Source organism: Cebidichthys violaceus, unplaced genomic scaffold (genome assembly GCF_023349555.1).
Source record: "Cebidichthys violaceus isolate CVI_PGR_0920_01 unplaced genomic scaffold, fCebVio1.0.p SCAF_223, whole genome shotgun sequence".
Classification (NCBI taxonomy): Eukaryota; Metazoa; Chordata; class Actinopteri; order Perciformes; family Stichaeidae; genus Cebidichthys; species Cebidichthys violaceus.
In genome coordinates this window covers 1-18,331 of record NW_027176399.1, presented here as the reverse complement: position 1 = coordinate 18,331, position 18,331 = coordinate 1, and the positions used below count along the sequence as shown (strand labels likewise).

General features: G+C 43.5%; 1 pseudogene; it reads left to right on the top strand.

The window, feature by feature from the left end:
- Positions 1-983: 983 nt before the first annotated feature.
- On the top strand, positions 984-17,684 carry LOC137878083 (cyclin-Y-like; annotated as a pseudogene).
- Positions 17,685-18,331: the final 647 nt, after the last annotated feature.

Below are 18,331 nucleotides of genomic sequence, written 5' to 3'. Positions count from 1 at the left end.
ATAATCCTGGAAATGACTGCTATCTATGTATTTTTTGGGGTCCTTTGCACACTTGAAGTCTTCTTTGAGTCCACCCACTGACAGCTGACCAATAACATTTATTTCACCACTATAGAATCTCCTAAGGGCATTTAAAAAAAAGAAGTATCCACTCCTTTTTGACAGCCTTCCCCCAATGCATAATAAATCACCTCTCCAAAACCATGACCCACATCATAACCTCACCCTTAATGGACTATAGAACCCTTTAATATAGTCATGGTAACTCTTATCTCTCTCTCTGTGTTTATTGGCTCTCTATCCGCATTAACATGTGCACCATCATCTGTCTATTACAGGTTGTATCTATGATTTAAATGCACTCATATATGCAAGTTTAGTGAACTCACTTTTTTGACAGCAAAAAAATAATCTAAAGAAAAAAAAAAAAAATAGATCCATAAATCATCTTTATCAGCAATAAATCGTGGTATCATCTGTGTCACCCCTCCTCTTATCTTCTCCGATCTCCACTTGAACCGGAACCTTTTTCTCGGGATTTGCAGCCCTCCCTTGTCGGTCTATCGCCCTGACAGCCAGCCAACCCCCTACACACACACACACACACACACACACACACACACACACACACACACACACACACCCCTGTGCCTGGAGCGGCAGGATGCGTCCTGCTACACGATGCCAGGGATAGCGGCGGCAGGTCGGCCCGTTACAATCATCGGCTACAACCGGTGGAAGTGACATATTCGTCCCCCGCGCGTCAGCCTGTACTCCGTGGACACCGACCGTTGCCGGGATCCATGGGCGCTGCTGTACGGATGCACCCCGTGCGCTCTGGTGATCCGCGGTGAACCGGCTCAACCCCCGGTGGAGTTGGCAAACCCCTTCGTTTCAAGTTCCTATTTCACCGGGAAGGAATCGTTAACGCTACCCTTCTGAGGGGTGGTCGATCAGAGAGGAGGGGGGGGGGGGGAAGAAAGATGGGGAGCACGACCTCTTGCTGCCTGCCCTCCAGCCCCAAGCTCCGCAGAAATACCCACTCCCGGCTGGAGTCGTACCACCAGGAGTCGGATCTGAGCAGGGAGGAGACGGGATGCAACCTGCAGCACATCAGCGACCGGGAGAACGTCGACGGTAACAATATGCAGAGTGTTTATTCTGTCACCGTGACACGTGAGGACAATCAGAAACAAACAGTGATGAAGTTATATGGTAACAGACATAGGGGAGACTGGGGGCAATAGTGTTTTATTACATTTTCCTTCATAGACTGCTTGAAACACATGATTCATAATTTGATAAGAAGAAAAAAAAAATATATATATATATACATATATATTATTCACACTTTCTGTCAATATCTAGTGTTTGAACATATTTAAAACATTATTTTAATACCAAAAAAAAGTATATTTATTGATGAGCTGCTATAGGCTACGAGAGCAAACATAGCAAACATATATTGTTTAATTTCTAAAGGAAAATGATGTCAACCCACTCAAACAATGTGTTTACTATAGGGCCATGTGGCTCGGGGGGGCAATTGTGACACAGTGACTGTAAGTCACATGTATTGTAGTGATTGCTAGTGAAGTGTATGGACCCTAAATACCACATGATTTAACTAATAACTGAACGAAATACAAAAACAAATGTGGATATTGTCTTCAAGCCACCAAAACATGACAAGAGGACACTTTCAGAAGACAAAAAATTAAACTTTAACTCAATATTGAATACCAGATCCACTGTTATATGTGAATATTAAATAAATATAATCAGCAAATAATAGCCTGGGGACATTATATACCTAGTATTTCTAATAGAGCCACTACAGCCTTCAAAATAAGAGATCATTCATGTTTAAATCTTGGACGATCACTCTTGACCTCTCCAGTGATCTCTATGAACTCTTCTCATGCCGCCTCCGTTCACGCTCCTCTCCCTGGAATACGTCGGCCGTCGGTGCGGCCGAGCACATGGAAGAGTCATGTGTGTGTTTTCAGCTCCCAGGCTGACGTGCGGCCAGCGTCCACGTTCACGAGGGCGGACTCCTTTTGTGCTGCTCTTTGTTTTCAGCCCGAGCATGAAAGAAAACGCAGCTATGGAGCGCAGCCCCCCCCCCCTCCATTGACACATGCTAATATGCATTACAATTGACCCATTCACACTGGAAAGTGTCTACTAAATGGGTTGCTTATTTTCAGCCGACAGCCGAGCATTACATATGAATGGCTTTTTTTTTCTCAGAAGCTTTATATAAACACGACACATTTTATCAGAATCTGTGACTCTTTCTAAGGCCAGATTTGAAGTTTTGTGTCAGCAAGTCTGCCTTTGTATTAAGCCAATAGTTATTGGGCATATCCCGTATTTTTCTGAGTGTATCAACACATCCACTCATTTAAGAATTAGATCTTGAGGTAATAGAGTCCCGGGAGTTACCCTCGACAAAAGCCAATGGGATTTTTCCCATTTTTTTTTATCTATAAAATACATCTACATGTTTTGTTCAACAATATAATCGTCACAAACGAACACTGCTTGATGATTTCTGACGCGTAAAATGCAATCAGCAGCAGTGAAAAGCTAACGTTAAAGTTTAAAGGCGGACATGCGTAATGACGTTTAGCAATCTCCGTTAGCCTCCTGTTAGCAACCGCCTTTCTTTCCCCCTCATTTCCACTCTTGACTGCAGTGTTAAAAACCTCCCACTGTCTCCCTGATGTCTTTTAGAGGACGTCGTAGAAATGGGACTGATGGGAACACTTTCGAACGGTCTTTCCTTGAAGGCATTCGTCGTGTTGCTCTCGACGAAAGCGACTGAAGAGAGAGAGAAGTTCAAACCCCGGCCTACTTTCAAACCTCCGAACAGCTGTCGAGTCGCTACATAAAAGTCGCAGTGACTGCCGGGCTTGTTTTTTTTGCAGTTTGTTGGGGTGTTGAAAAACGAAATCTGGCCCAGTCTCAGGAAGTGATCCCAAAACAGGAAGTCTCATGGGTCTGGAGTGTTTCTTGGACCAAAACTCTACTTGTAGTCGTTATTGCGAGAACAAGAGGAAGTGAACGTTGGACACGGTCCTTCAGTGCTGATTACACATGAATACAGGATATCATATATATATATATATATATATATATATATATATATATATATATATATATATATATATATATATATATATATATATATATATATATATATATATATATATATATAGAGTTGGTGCACTTTGCTGTAGGAAGCCGTCAAGTCTTCACTGTCTACTCCCAAACAGAGTGGATCCCTTTACCAGCCCCGTCAGCATGGTGGGGGTCCTGTGCTTTATTGATCACTGATGTCATTTCCTCTTGTAAACCTGAGGAGTGTGTGCCACTTACATGCTGTGTGCCGTTGTGATTGCTCTTAAACTGGAGTGCTTTGCATTACGGTGGGTGCTTATGTTGTTAGTATTATGGTCCCGGTGGCATGGTGTCAAAGCATCGGGGAAAGTCTTCAAATCAACGTCTTGGATCGTTAACTTTAATGGGATGCATAATATATATATATATATATATATATATATATATATATATATATATATATATATATATATATATATATATATATATATATATATATATATATATATATATATATATATATATATATATATATATATATCGCCAGATGCTCTCCAACCAGAGCAGGAAAATAAAGCGACGAGAAGAAGAAGACTCAAAGACGGGTGATTAACGGTCGACCGGCGCTGAAGGCGACCCGTGCTGAGAGGCCGTCTGTCTGCGGGGATTGAAACGGCGGCGTGTCTAATGTGTCGGCTCCATTATGTTAGTTCACAGACAGTACGGTAGATGGAGATTAGTGGGCTTCATTACGGATGGCACCATCAGAAAGAGTCTTCACCCCCCCCAAAGAGAGGCAGCTGTGAGCCTGTCGGAGCAGATAGGAGCAGCCGCCCGGGGGACGCGGGGTTGCCAAGAATTAACGCCTCAATTTAGAGGCGTGACGCGCTGCTTTCAAAGACATCGTCTGCTGCTAATTGAATGGGTGTGATGTCGTACAATTCGATTTTGACCCCAGTAGGGTTTTTGGAATGGGCCCGCTGCATTCGACCCATATAGTGGCAGCCAGTTCTGTCCACAGAGAGGTCGACCAGTGTCACAGAGTAGATTTTTACGTGAGAGCACAGGGGAACATTGTTCAGTGAAGATATCGTGGAGCACCAAAGTACACCTTATCAAGAGTTTGTCTTCTTTATTTCAGAATTGAATTAGAGGATGAAACCCTTGAGATGCTCCATCTCATTCTCAAGGGGGTCCTCAGGCACAACACATGGAAGTTAATTAACATTTTTCAGCTTTAATAATAATGGTAATGAATTATACAATTCAATGAAACAGAGCCCCCCTCAATCTTATCCCAAACCCCAACATAACATGGAAGTAATGAACACAATCGTCTTCAGGACAATTTAGAAAAAAGGGAAATTGTGTAATATTTGCTGTCCATATTGTCTCTACCTTTTCTCATTATTTTGCTGGATTGTTGTCAACCGATCGGTTCGTTTCTCTGCTCTCTTCTTCTTTGTGTTTTTTCTCCTTATGTTGAGAGACACAATTCATATTTTTCATCATTTGGATTTTATGTAGTCTTAGGTGTGTGCAAAAAAACAATGACAATCTTTAAGTTTAAAAAAAATAGAATTTAAATAGTGAAACATGCAAGACGGTTCAAACATACCAACAACCATAAAAACCATAAAAATGCCCTCAGAGCACAACCGATTGATTGTCGAGCAGCGTATTCATCCCGATGATTGAAGCTAACTAGCTATAGCAGGTAACTTGATGCTTCTTTGTCGATTAAAGAAATGTGCTTTTAAGATGAAAACAACATGCATGACTTCGTAGGTCTCACCCAAACGTGTCGCAGTTCTAACTGCACTACGGCTTCAGTCAGTTTTAGTAAAACATCAGCACATTGTTTCTGCACAGAGGCTTTCCTCGCCACGCCTTCGCAGCAGACGGTTGCGTCTCTCTCAGTTTGCACGATTACGTCACTGTTAGAGTCCTAGAGCGACCTCCCAGAACCCTCTGTTTTTTAAGAACAGATAATCTCCTCACTGCATAACACCGTCACCATCATTTCACCGGCCCGCGGCCTTGACGCGTTGGCAGAGCTGCAGCGCTGGATAAGAGTTTCAGCAGAGAGCTTAGTTTGGGAGAATTAAGGTTTTTCGCTGGTTTGCTCTCATATTGTCGTGAAAGGTGCAGTTATTTTGTCGGCCTGTGTTTTCATTCTCTGACCTCGGGGATAAGCTTGGTCACAAGCTCTCGCACTGAATACACGACTAATGTCGTTGCAATATTAAGACAGTGTGTTAATAATATATACATATAGGCTCTCTATTGAAGCTCATTCACAGGCATTGAGAAAGTCAGAAAATGCTACTTTTCCAATCAGTTTATTTATAGACACAATCTGATGTCCAAATGTAAACTTCATGGCGGCCCCCGCCACTAAAAATCTTAAATCCAGATTATAAACTGATAGAAGTCTTTTAGTTGACTCACAACACACTTAAATGGTTCATGTTTTGCTGATGTGATGCAGTGAGAGGTTTTGTTTAAACCAGTATGTCATTAAATTAAATTATTTCCACTGTGTTTTCCCATTGGTGAACACATAAAAACCCCAACATCTTGAATATAAATATAAAGGTTGACACACATATATATATATTACGCTGGGGTAGAGGGAACACTCTGTTTAATGGAGAGACAGCAGCTGACTAGCCCCCCTGGAGGTAGAAGATGGAGATAAAGAGAGAGAGAGACGTAGCCGTCATCTGATCGGCCTCTCTTTGACAAAGCCCACTGTGTTTCTCTGACTGATGACTGTTCCCTCTGTGAGGCATCATGCATCAGCTGAGGCTTTTGTCTTTAGGTGCACTGTGTGTGTGGAGGGATGCTCCCCCAGTGTTTAAAGCCAGCTGGATTAAAAATTGGTAAATGATCAAACTATTTGTTGCACTATTTGATGTGTAGGTGCATGTGCCGTAATCTTATGTTTGAATTTAAGCTTGTTTATTCCCCTCTTTATTGGGATGACTGCACTGGTGAAGTTGTGGTGCGACATTTACAATCACACAAGCTTATCTTTCATCTCTGCATAATAGATCAAGAGGAACAGGGCTGTGCAGCAGCTCACCTTGGAAATGTAAAACGGATTCCTTTGTGTTCTCACTTTCTGGTTTTCTCATACTCTTTAAAATGCATCAGTTTGAAATCAGAAGACACTCTGTCCTCAATAGAGATCTGAGACAATGGCGCCTCATCTTGCCTGTTTCACCCCTCATTATATACTCGGGTTGATGTCAAATTGCGAGCAGGTGTGTATATAGGTGGCTAAATCAGGTGGTGTGTTTGAAATGACTGGGAGAGGTTGGTGCTGCGTTGCAATTAGTCATATCATGAATATCATGAAGCCATGAGAGGTGACGTGGGCCGTACGGAGCAAACTGACGGAGCATATTTAAAGCAACAGAGAGGACATTGAAATGAATGAGGAGAGAATAGAGGGAGGATGAAGCATGTTGCCATGACAGGCGGAGCGCATCCTAATGCTTGAAATGTACACAAACACACACAGGCCGGTCATTTTCATTCAGTGCCTCATTCACGCTGCACACTGCCCCACCCCCCACCCCCCCACCCCCGCTTTCTTGTTTTCTTCTTACTTTTTTTTTTTTTGAATCAGCTGCTCCTCATCTGCTCGGAGCCGGCACATCAAACAACATGTTTGGTCATGCGGGGGTTCTCCTTTTCATCCAGGTCACGGCACCGCATGTCACATGCATGGCAGAGGACACAGGTGTGGAAATAAAGGGAGAAATGTACAGCATTTTAACAAGCAACGGAATGCATAAAGAGATGAAAACAAGTAAAAGTATTTTCCTCCCTCTGATAAACAAACTAGAATTAAGTTAAAAGATCAGAACCAAAAGCTGACCACGTTGCTGTTTCCAGCTGTGTTTAGTTTGAAAGTTTGGTCCAGTAATGCAACAGCATTCTGCTGAAGTAGCGCAATGCATTTAATTATTTCCACTGTAGAAGCCACATCAAGCCCCATTACTGTTTTTACAGCAGCAGCAGCAGCAGCAGCCATGTGTTTCACCAGGGGCAGATGACTGGCTCCACTCACCACGTTGGCGGAGAGGAAAGTGTTCTATTAAAAGTCTGAGCTGGAGAAAAAAAAAACATCCAAAATCAATGGTCAGAAAATAGATACTTGTGTTCTCCTTCCTTTGTTGTTGATGGATTATTCCTTTCAGGGTCAGGATATTCACAGGAGAGGCGCCTTGTTTGATTGGACTATAAATGAGAATGATTTTCTCCCCAGTTCAAAACCAAGGCCACCTCATCTCACTAATTATCACTTCAGAAAGTCACGTTGGCTTTGAGCTGTCGAGGCAGAAAACACACACAGACAATCTGATTTACATAACTAAAGACTATATATCACAGGAGAGTGTCTGTTCTGACTACCTACATACAAAAGTATGAGTCATCCGATGTGGTCCTGTGACCCTCATCCGACGACTTGAAGTTCAGTCCACCCAGGTCCAGGTAGTACTCAAATGTTTAATCTCTCTCTCTCCTATTTGTACTCAACACTCCTACAACGCTACAAGTTCAAAAGTAATCAGAAATGTTTTTCTCATCTCATCCCATAGTGTGTTTTTTTGGAAAGAAAGTTTGAAAGAAAAACAAAAATCCCCCAAAAAGCTATCTTTCAGCACAGGAGGCCGATGTTCATTTTATTTATTTATTTATTTCAACCCAAATTACGATCTATTCCTAAACCTTATCTAAGTAGTTCTGTTACCTAAACCTAACTGAGTTGTTTCCCGTGAAGACGGAAGTTTATTTTGAAAAGACTTGACACGTGTTGCTGGCTTTCTCGTAGGAAAACGCCGAAAAAATGAAGAGTGACTTTTTGTAAGCTATCATGTGAACCGTTGTATGAGGATCCGTTGACTTGGGTTACACCACCTAGAGGCTCTAAAGGAAAAAATTATGAACTACTCCTTATATGGGTCCTGTCATAAATACAGATTGAGAATAAAACTAGATCACCGTCATTATAAGTAAAAGATCTTGTACGAGCAGAAATGGTCATGTAAAAGAAGAAGTGTATGTGATCAGTGCCTGTTCTCACACACCAGGCATGTGGGCCCATGTGTGTGCAGGTCAGTTCTGTTTGTATAAGCTGGGTCCGTTACCGCTCCAGGCCTGGGATCAGTGTGTGTGTGTGTGTGTGTGTGTGTGTGGTTGTATGTGTGTGTTGAAACAGTATAAGGGGGCTAGGATAACATCCTCCCGTTGTTTGACGGATGACATGAAAATGAAGATGGAACAAATGTGCAACACTAGCACCAGGGCCCAACAATCCACCAGATGTTTTTACCGTTTAACGTTATTAATCTCTTTCTGACCTAAATTGTAATATTCAATACATAAATTGTCTGAATCCTGCAAAGCTACAACAACCGATGTCATCTAACTAGACCTCTAGCATTTCTACCTTTATCAGGATAACATATCAGAAGTCAATCACCATAGATTTAGCATAACACACACTCATGTGTAGCACATATGAAAGGAATCCAAACGTCTCTGTAAACTGAAACCAGCATAGATTCGTGAGCATGACTGAACAGTGAACATGTGAGAGAATCGGGGTTCGTGCTCATCCACAGACTCCAACAATAACACTGGGATCACGTTCACATTGTAGATGCAACTCAAACAGCTTCCAGAGGCAGAGCTGCTCCTGAGGCGGAAATAATACAATACAAATAAGAACCATAACTAAACTTTTAAATAAAAAAAAAATACATACAAGTTTTTGATTCATTTGCGACTGTAATTGCTATCTTACTCAGAAAGTTAGGCTAGCTTGAAGTCAACTATGCTAAACTAGCTAACATAGACGTTCAACACAAGATACAGTAGAGGAAACAAATAGCAAGCATGGTAGAAACTGATTTTATGGCTAAAGTGTTTGCTAACACACATCCAATCCGCCCAACATTTGGCTTTTAGATGCTAGAAGGTCCATTTTCTTCACCGGCTAGCTGTTTTCTTAGCTTTCTGCCATTTCAGCAGGAAGCCTTGGCTTGACAGAGCTTCTTTTCAGAAAACAGCTTTTATATTGGAGAACTGCGAGACTAAACAAATGAATAAACCACAGAAATTGATCAGCTAAAAGAGGCAGATTCACTAGAAAAGTCAAAAGTAGCTACATTTTAAATTCAGAGCATTAGTATAGCAGCAAACAATTATTTGCTATGTAAAGATATTGTGGTGTAATGGCGTCCTGAGCAGATAATGAAGTCATTCTCCCTCTGTGTGTTGTAACCCGAGCGTCTCAGTGCTTTGTTTACGTAGCCAGTCCGGACTCGTGTGCATGTTAGTCCCAGTATGTGTGCCACACTGGCTAGCTAGCTAATCTCCGCCGCTCTGCACTGCGCTCATACGGCGATGCGTCGTCCCGAACCCACGGCGTTGTCGCGGAAGCTTAGCGCCCACTCTCAGGTTCCCCCTCAGGATAACAATGTTAGCACTGTTTTTGTTGTTAGCACCGTTAGCTGCTAGCCGCTGGCTCATCTATCGCCATGTTGAGAGCCGCGTGGAGGCAATCCCTCAATCACAGATAGGCCTATGCTCAGAGTCTTTAGATTTAGTACCATTAAAGTTTGAGATGTAGGTCACTTGAGAAATTGTTTGGGCCTTTAGGCCTCTGTTCCATCCGGCCCATTTAGCCATTGAAGTAAAATATTGAACTTTTTGAAGTTCTGTACAGTGTAAATTTCAACTTCATAATCTGACAATCTAACAAAACCCTGAAAGACGTTTGAATGTCACAGACCTGAAGTAAATACTTGGGAAAAACTGGATAGGGTTGATGCAGCCTCAAAACAGAACAGACTGTGGTAACAGATAGCAGCGCCGTGTTGCTGAGTCCGCCACATTTAAGGACAGAGACACTGACGCAGCAAGACGCTCGAAACAAACAGGCACAGAACACAAACTGCAAAAACTAACACTTGTCCACCAGCAGCCCCGTGTGCTGCCTAATTAAAAGGGTTTCAAGGACATTTTAAAATAAACACAATATTATAAAGTGCAATTATGGATCGGGCCGTTAAGAGCAGGGTGCGCCTGTTGTTAATTCATTATGTAAGAGCAGCAAGGCAGACAGGTAGGCTTGCTAGCTTCTCCCGTTTCACTGTGCAGATGCCGACCGTGAGTCTTCGTTAAAGTGTACCGGAGGTGCTGAATATCACATATCAACACTCGACACCAGCTGCTGTGCACTCTGGGAATTCCACTCGGTAGGCCTGGATTTGCATATGGACAAGATATTGACAAGTCTCTTGAGGGAATTCAGCACCACGATAATGGTGTGATGGTTAAAACATTTGCTGTTTTTATGGAAACAGCCCAATCATGGCTAGAAGTAAATGGAATAAAAACAATTATTTTGTGCAGTATAACACAGTCATAAATCATAAACGAGCGTTACCAATGTCGTAAAAAAGGAGGCTGTACGTGCTTCATACATTGAACTGTTTACATTTTTACAACCTCTACGTACAGCGTCCCCTCTCCTCTTATCAACGCACTGTGATCAGCAGACGGCACTTTAGTCGAAGTTTCACAGAATTTTTTGTCACGTGACTGTCGGTCTCAGCCGAGTCAATCATGGCGTCCTAGTTGCCCTGAGTAGTGCAGAATTTAATGTTATTTACAGTGTCTGGTTAAAGCAAAATGTTTATTCGGGCGAGTTTTTAAATGAGACATATACAAATTAAATATTACAATGTTATGCTTTGTGTTGGTTGCGGTTGCACATGATGCATTCAAAGAATGTCGGACAGATGAAAATCTGACGATACTAATGTTTTTTTTTTTACAGCTTCTGGCTAAGATAAATGGTGTAGTGTTGCCGATTGTTTAAAGAAAACATTCTTTTCAATCCCGCGGGTGGGTTTTGGGGTTCAGAGGGTACCAAAAACCCCTGTTGCTGCTGTCACACAGGCTTACAAAAACTCCTAACACACACACACACACACACACACACACACACACACACACACACACACACACACACACACACACACACACACAACCACACACACAGGCAGCTATTTCCTATTGTAGACTGTAGTGCAAAGCTGAGTCAGCTCTGTGTGACTGGCAGCCTTGGACTCTTGTTCGACACACGTGTGATGTATTTGACACATCGGTGTCACCTGTCAGAAATTGATTCCACAGTGACGGAAGTGGCCTGTGTTCGTGTTGTGCATCCATTAGAAAGAAAACTCTACTGCACATTTGCAACTTTACTCGCAGCGTTTAGATAAATGTGTAACATTAGACCAGCATGCTTTATTGTTCAGTCGTTTAGAATCCTCCATGTTGAACCCAAACTGGGCCGGTGATCTCACACCGAACACCGGCTCAGCTCCTGTTTAAGCTCCAATATGAGAACGTGTTGAAATCGGCCGGATGCAGCGATAGCCCCCCCCCCCCCCCCCGATTACTGTTGCATAAGGTGCTAAACTGTCACAAATCTAATCCAAGCTCAGTCCATTCAGCTGGTGGTGTAAGCAGGTTGACTGTGTTCAGGTGGCATTTTGGGTTCAAATGAGTGTACATACACAAAAGAGTTTGCTCACGCCAAAATCTACCGGAATGCTCTTTTCGTTCTGTTTTTCAGGGAGTGAAATGCACAGATGGCAGTCAGGCCTTTCCGTAACACTTGTGTGTCAAGTGGCTATAGGTGTCTTCAGGGTACACACTCACATCTGTTAACACCCATCAGTCCCACAGCCCTCTGCACTGCTATCCTGCGCTATGAAGCAAAGTGGAGAAACTAGCAAGAGTACGCTAGATTTAAAGTGATCCAAGTGAAAATCCCAGCGCGGTGTACCTAACTCTTTTCAATGAAAGCAAAGCCACTCCCCCCGAAATTATTATTATGACCGCAAACATTTCAAAATGAACGTAAACAGCGGACATGGCTTTCGTTGTACCGTAGACTGTGAGTGGACGTAGTCATCGTGACGTCACCCTTTGGTTTGTGGATTTACCTTTTTGCAACCAAATGGTGTCGCCCCCTGCTGGTCAGTGGAGAGAATGCAAGTGTTAAGACGCTTCCGCATCGGTGTCACTCGTCAGAACCGGAGGTTGGTGCTCACAGCTGTCAAGCTAGCAGCTTGTGGAAGACTCCGGTGACGCACAATGAGCAAGAAGGCAGGCGGATCACTTCAACGAATAACAAAAATGTTTTTTGAAGAAGATTGCCAACCCTAGCTTTAATATTTCCATCAGAAAACAAGTTGCCTGCTGTCAGTCACAAGTGTTTAATCTTCTAAAAACAAAACTTACTAATTAGATAAAAACCAAAGGCAGTTTTGGAATGATATCTTGACTAAAATGAGTGTGGTGAAGCCATGGAAAGATTACATTACATTACATTACAGTCATTTAGCAGACGCTTTTTATCCAAAGCGACTTACAATAAGTGAGGGGGAAGATCCAGAAAGATCCAGCTGAATTCAGCCTGCAGGCTGGTCTGGTGGTCAGGAAGAGAAGCCTGTTAACACACCACTGTTACAGCTAACAGCAGTGGTATCTGTTTTATTCCCCTACAGAGAGTCGTCCCACAGCAGCTGCCGTCGCCGAGACAGACGATCGGCCACGCCGCTCCCCCCGAACGTCCGCGTTGTAATCAAATATCCTGGCTCTTAATCTGGGTCTGGTACAGTCACATCGTGTAGGACTCCGAACATTTGGCAGTGTACAAATCTGCATGCCGGCATTTCTTAACGATGAGCGCGACCAAAAGCAAGCGCTCTGCATGTATCTCACTTGGATGGAGAGCGCTGCTGGATTGCAATTCTCCAAATGCAAAGTTCAGGCTGTGAGTGCAAGATACTGACGGCTGAGACCACAGTGGAGAGATCGGAGTCCATTGACTTCCTGAACGCCGTAGCTGCTTTTAGTTTGTTTTAAAGGGTGTCGGCTTGGAAAAGAGGAAAGGAAGTAGCGGTTTCGGTTAACCAGCGTTGTCTTGCAACTGTTACCTACAAGAAAAAGCATTTTTTTTGGCGCGTTCCACTCGTGCTTGGTAAGATGTGCACAGACACTGACGCGGGTGTGACTCGTGCCCTCGCAACACGAATCACGCCTGGTGTGTTTGTGAGCGCGGCGGAACCCAAAATAAGCACATAGACCTACAAAGGGGAAACACATGGAACTTGTAAATACATTTTTAAGAGCCTTTTTGATTAGCTGTGTTGTTTTATTTCATGTCACGTGTAAGAGAAGGCTCTGTGAGATCGTACTTACAGGCACAGCTGCGCTTTGAGCTGAATACCAGAGTCAGCGCACTAACATGCTCACAGTGATGACGCTCACCATGCTGATTTTTAGCAGGTATCTCACCGTCTTAGTTAGCATGCTAACATTAGCTAATTAGCAGTATTGTTTGAGCATTGTCAGATGGGGCCTTAGAGCCAAGAATTTGATTCTCAGTAAAACAAAGACAATAAAACGCTTGAGCTTAAACTCACAGTAGGTTAGGATTACTGCCCTCTGTGCTTACATTGAAGGGACATTTAAGATGACTATACTAGTTGCACTGTGTCTCCTGATCACCGTTCCCGCTTCACAAAGTGACCCCCGAACGCTTTGTGTGTTTTGCCAGAGTTGAATATGGAGTACAATCCATCGACCATCCGCGGGCCAGCACCATATTCCTCAGCAAATCCCAGAACGACGGTGAGTAAAAGCTCCGTTTTTACGGGACGTGACCGATTTATCCCTTTTCTAAAATTTGTCCTTTTAATGCAAACTTAGATGTGGAGTCAGCGTCGCCACGTTTGACATGCGTGCATCACACAGAACACACACGATCATGAAATATCATGAAGATAACGAGGCTCTGGATCAAAAATAAAACGATTTCTAGTGGAGTAATACTGAATATTATGGTTTCTTTTGTGGCCAGTTGATGACTGCTAATTTATGCCGCTGCCCCGGGGTTGCATCTGAATAAGAGCTTCAGCATCTTGTGTGGTGTGTGTGGGGGGGGGGGGGGGGGGGGGGGTTTGTTCATCCTTTGACAGAGGAAACATTAACAGGTTTTTTAGAGCCATAAACACCACAGCATGAGATCATCGCTTGTGTAAGACTCCGGGGGAACGAACAGCAAGATGGTGAAGCAGATAGATGAAAACTGCATTAGTGTCATGCAGATATTAGATTTGGCATTGCATCATATTTGATATTTAATATTTTATTCTGCACAGGCTTATGGACGTCTTCATACCGAGAATTTGTAGGCATGTCTGTGCCGACTGATGAATATTCAGCCAGCTACAAACAAAGACATGAGAGGATTAAATGAATGAGCATTCCATCTTCAGATTAACAGTTACAATTATCGTTAATCTGTTTATTCAGTACTTTAAGCTAATTATTATTTTTTCACAAACTTGGTGGGGTGTCACTTTTGCTGTTGCATCCCACACATCGTGTCTTATTTCACCCATAATGCATTGCTTGACAGGCTATCTAAGTCAGTCTTGGGGAAGCTTTATGCAAAGTCCGTCTTGAAGTTATATTTAGGAAAGACCAGAACTGTTTCTATGTTCCTGGGCGCTGCTGTCACAGACCCAGTGACTGGGCTGCAAACGAATAAGGTTTTTGGTTCCTCTTTTTTTCAGAGGTGCCCTGCGGGACTGGTGAGTAGTCCTGAGTGTGACTTTGTCTCCCTCTAGTGGTGTAACAGCACATTTCTCTTCTGTTCTGTTGAAGCTCTAACCTTCTGCGTTCTAACTCGCTATTTACCCGAGTTCTCTCAACACTCACAGCTTTATTTGCCGCTGTGCTTCGCTTCCTGTGAAAGCAGCGCGTGTCTCACTGGTTGCTGGCTTTTGTTTTTGTCTTTGATGTCAAAGCAGAAGAAATTGAATTTACTGACAAACCTGTTCTTTCTGTCTGTAGTGCGAGATAAACGAAAAAGCCTCTTCATCAATAATGTAAGTGCACCACTGATACAATTCCTCTCCACCAATCTAAACCATGTTTTGTTAAACCTCAAATCTACCAATTCAAATCAGCTGACCTTTGTGATATTTTTACTAAATGTTGTATACAAAGGAAGCTAAAAAAAACCATAAGAATGTGTCCCTTTGCCTGACTCTCATTCCTCCTTGTGCACGACACCCTTCTCTATGTGGGTCAGACAAAAACATGTACACTCTAATAACAGTCACTGTGTGTGTGTGTGTGTGTGTGTGTGTGTGTGTGTGTGTGTGTGTGTGTGTGTGTGTGTGTGTGTGTGTAGCACGGAACGTCGAGGCGGAAGTACAGCTCCTGCTCCACCATCTTCTTAGACGAGAACACAGTCAGCCAGCCCAACCTCAAAAACACCATCAAATGGTAAAAAGATATCATGTTTATTCTCTGCAGGTCTGTCATATTTAAAACATAATAACACACGTATTGTTTTTTATGCTCTTCACAGTGTGGCGCTGGCGATTTACTACCACATAAAGAACAGGTAGGAGTTCTCAGTCATCTTCAACAGACACTGATGTATTAACATGTTTCCACTGCAGTTTGACCTATTCAACAGCTAGAAGCTTCATATCTTGTGTCAAAATATGTATTATTTAATGAAATCCACAACTTCATTTGTTTTTATCTCATGCCAGAGAAACAGAGGGAGGAATGCTGATGGATATATTTGATGAGAAGCTCCATCCTCTTTCAGTAAGACATAATCACTTTTCATAAAACACATTTTTGCACCAATATCTCCTTTTATCTCGTTAGTGTTGGATCAGATTTTTGACTGAAGTCATTGTGCTTTTAAATCTCCTCGTTTACGTCTTCTTCTTCACCCTTCCTCCCGTCTTTGTACCCGTATCTTTCCCTCCATCTCTTTACCTCTTCCCTCCATCTCTTCCCCCAGAAGTCAGAGGTGCCGCTGGACTACGACCACCACGACCCCGAGCAGAAACAAATCTACCGGTTTGTCAGGACGCTGTTCAGCTCCGCCCAGCTCACTGCCGAGTGCGCCATCGTCACACTGGTGAGGTTCTTTTTTTTCACCTCCTCCATCCTCCTTAATTTCCTGGATCATAACATAAAACACAAGAAAAAGCATTCCCAAGTTTCCACAGTGAGGTTGTGACCTGCCTCAAACCCTCACGCTCACACCATCACGTAGTTTCTGTTGAGGCCCCGGGGGACAGATCGCCCCGATGTGTTGAGACAAGCCAGGGATGTGTGTAAAGTGGCGAAGACGAGACTGTGCATCCAAAAACAATGCCATGTCGCCTTGCGTGCGTCGGTGGATGAATGCAGGATGTCGTGCATGGACGAGTGGACGCATACCTCCTGACACCACCGCGTGTTCGGCCTGCAGCTATTTGCTTTTCAAAGCTTCTTATTTTGTCTTTTTTTTTTAAATCACGGCGTTCGGTGATGCCCCCTTTATTCCGCGTTGTTTGCGCAGATCTACCTGGAGAGGCTCCTGACCTACGCGGAGATCGACATCGGTCCGGGGAACTGGAAGAGGATCGTCCTGGGTGCCATCCTGCTGGCCTCCAAGGTCTGGGACGACCAGGCCGTCTGGAACGTGGACTACTGCCAGATCCTCAAGGACATCACTGTGGAGGACATGTGAGTTGATTTTAACAAACGGGATTGTTTTTTTTTTACGTGTAGGACTTATTTGACGTATTGTACGGAGACGTGTTTGTTCCGGAAGGCCAGCAGTTCAGTCAGATGATGTTCCAGCTCGCTCCTCTCTCCGACAGGAACGAGTTGGAGCGTCAGTTTCTGGAGCTGCTGCAGTTCAACATCAACGTGCCGTCCAGCGTCTACGCCAAGTATTACTTCGACCTGCGATCGCTGTCGGAGTCCAACAACCTCAGCTTCCCCTGGAGCCGCTCAGCAGAGACAAGGCCCAAAAGCTGGAGGTGAGGCGCCTCCAACCACTCGGCCCGTTTCTGATCACTTTCCTTGCTTTATTAGTATTTATGTGTAGAATTTGAGGATCTCTTACTTCGGCGCCCACGGTGGTAGTATCAAAAAAGACACTGTAGTAGAAAGCGATGGCTTAACCGGGCCGCTAGCAGCTAACAGCGCTAACAGTGCAAACAACGGCAACAACGCAGACGGAGCTAACAGCGTTAATAGCCTGAGGGGGAACCGGAGGACTGGCTATGAAACCGAACACATACAGAGTGACTCCACTATATCTTTACATAGCAAATGTAAATTGAATTTTGAATTTAGTCCCTTTAATGTGTTCTTTTAATCGTCAGTCCTGAATGTCCTCATGCTTTGCATGTCCTCTGTCTTCAGGCTATTTACCGGTTATGTGATGACAAGTACAAGGACGCGCGCAAAGCTGCGAGGAAGCGCTCGGCCAGCACAGACAATCTGTGTGGGATCAGATGGGTCCTGCAATCCTCTCCTAACCACCATTCATCTGCTATACACTGAACATTGGCACCAGGCTACAGGCACCGGCTGGATGACAAAAAACCAGAGTTCAGACATTTTGGATACCCAGATCATACCGAGACGTGGATCCCAGGCGGAACAGCGGCTGAAACTGGGAGATGCAGCTTCTTCTGGACCTTCACAGAAGGTGAAACCACATCGGTAGCGAAGGCCAGAGGGGTTTTCTGACTTCACCCGATGCCTTCACAGTTCCTCAACTGTTCTGATCGTGAAGTTTTATTTCATCTGTGGGAGAAATCTAGCTTTGGACCAACTGAGACTTCCTAAAGGACGCAGCACCGTGTCTTCATGTATCGCCTTTGAGATGGTCCTGCAACTTCACAGCGAAGCGTATTATTTATTTTACTTTTATCAATCTAACCGTTGCAGCTGCCTGATTTCATAAACAGTAGCGTTGCGCTGGTTATTTATTTCCTTCGACACGTCTTAGAATACCTAAAGTGTTTTTCGTCCTTTTTGTGAATATTTACATTCAAGGTTTACAGTATTTCTAGCGTACCTCTCGATACTCAGGTAGTCTTCTCACATTTTAATCTTCTGCTTTCTTGCGATGCTCCTCGATATATACTTTGGGTTTTAAACAAAGAAAGTGACACGGATACATTCCTGTTTTTGGGGGGGACATGAATAATCAAACACTTAATACCACTTTTCTTTTTCAAGCTGTAACATGAAATAAAGGCTGAACCGAGGCGTGTTCTCCAGAGGTTCT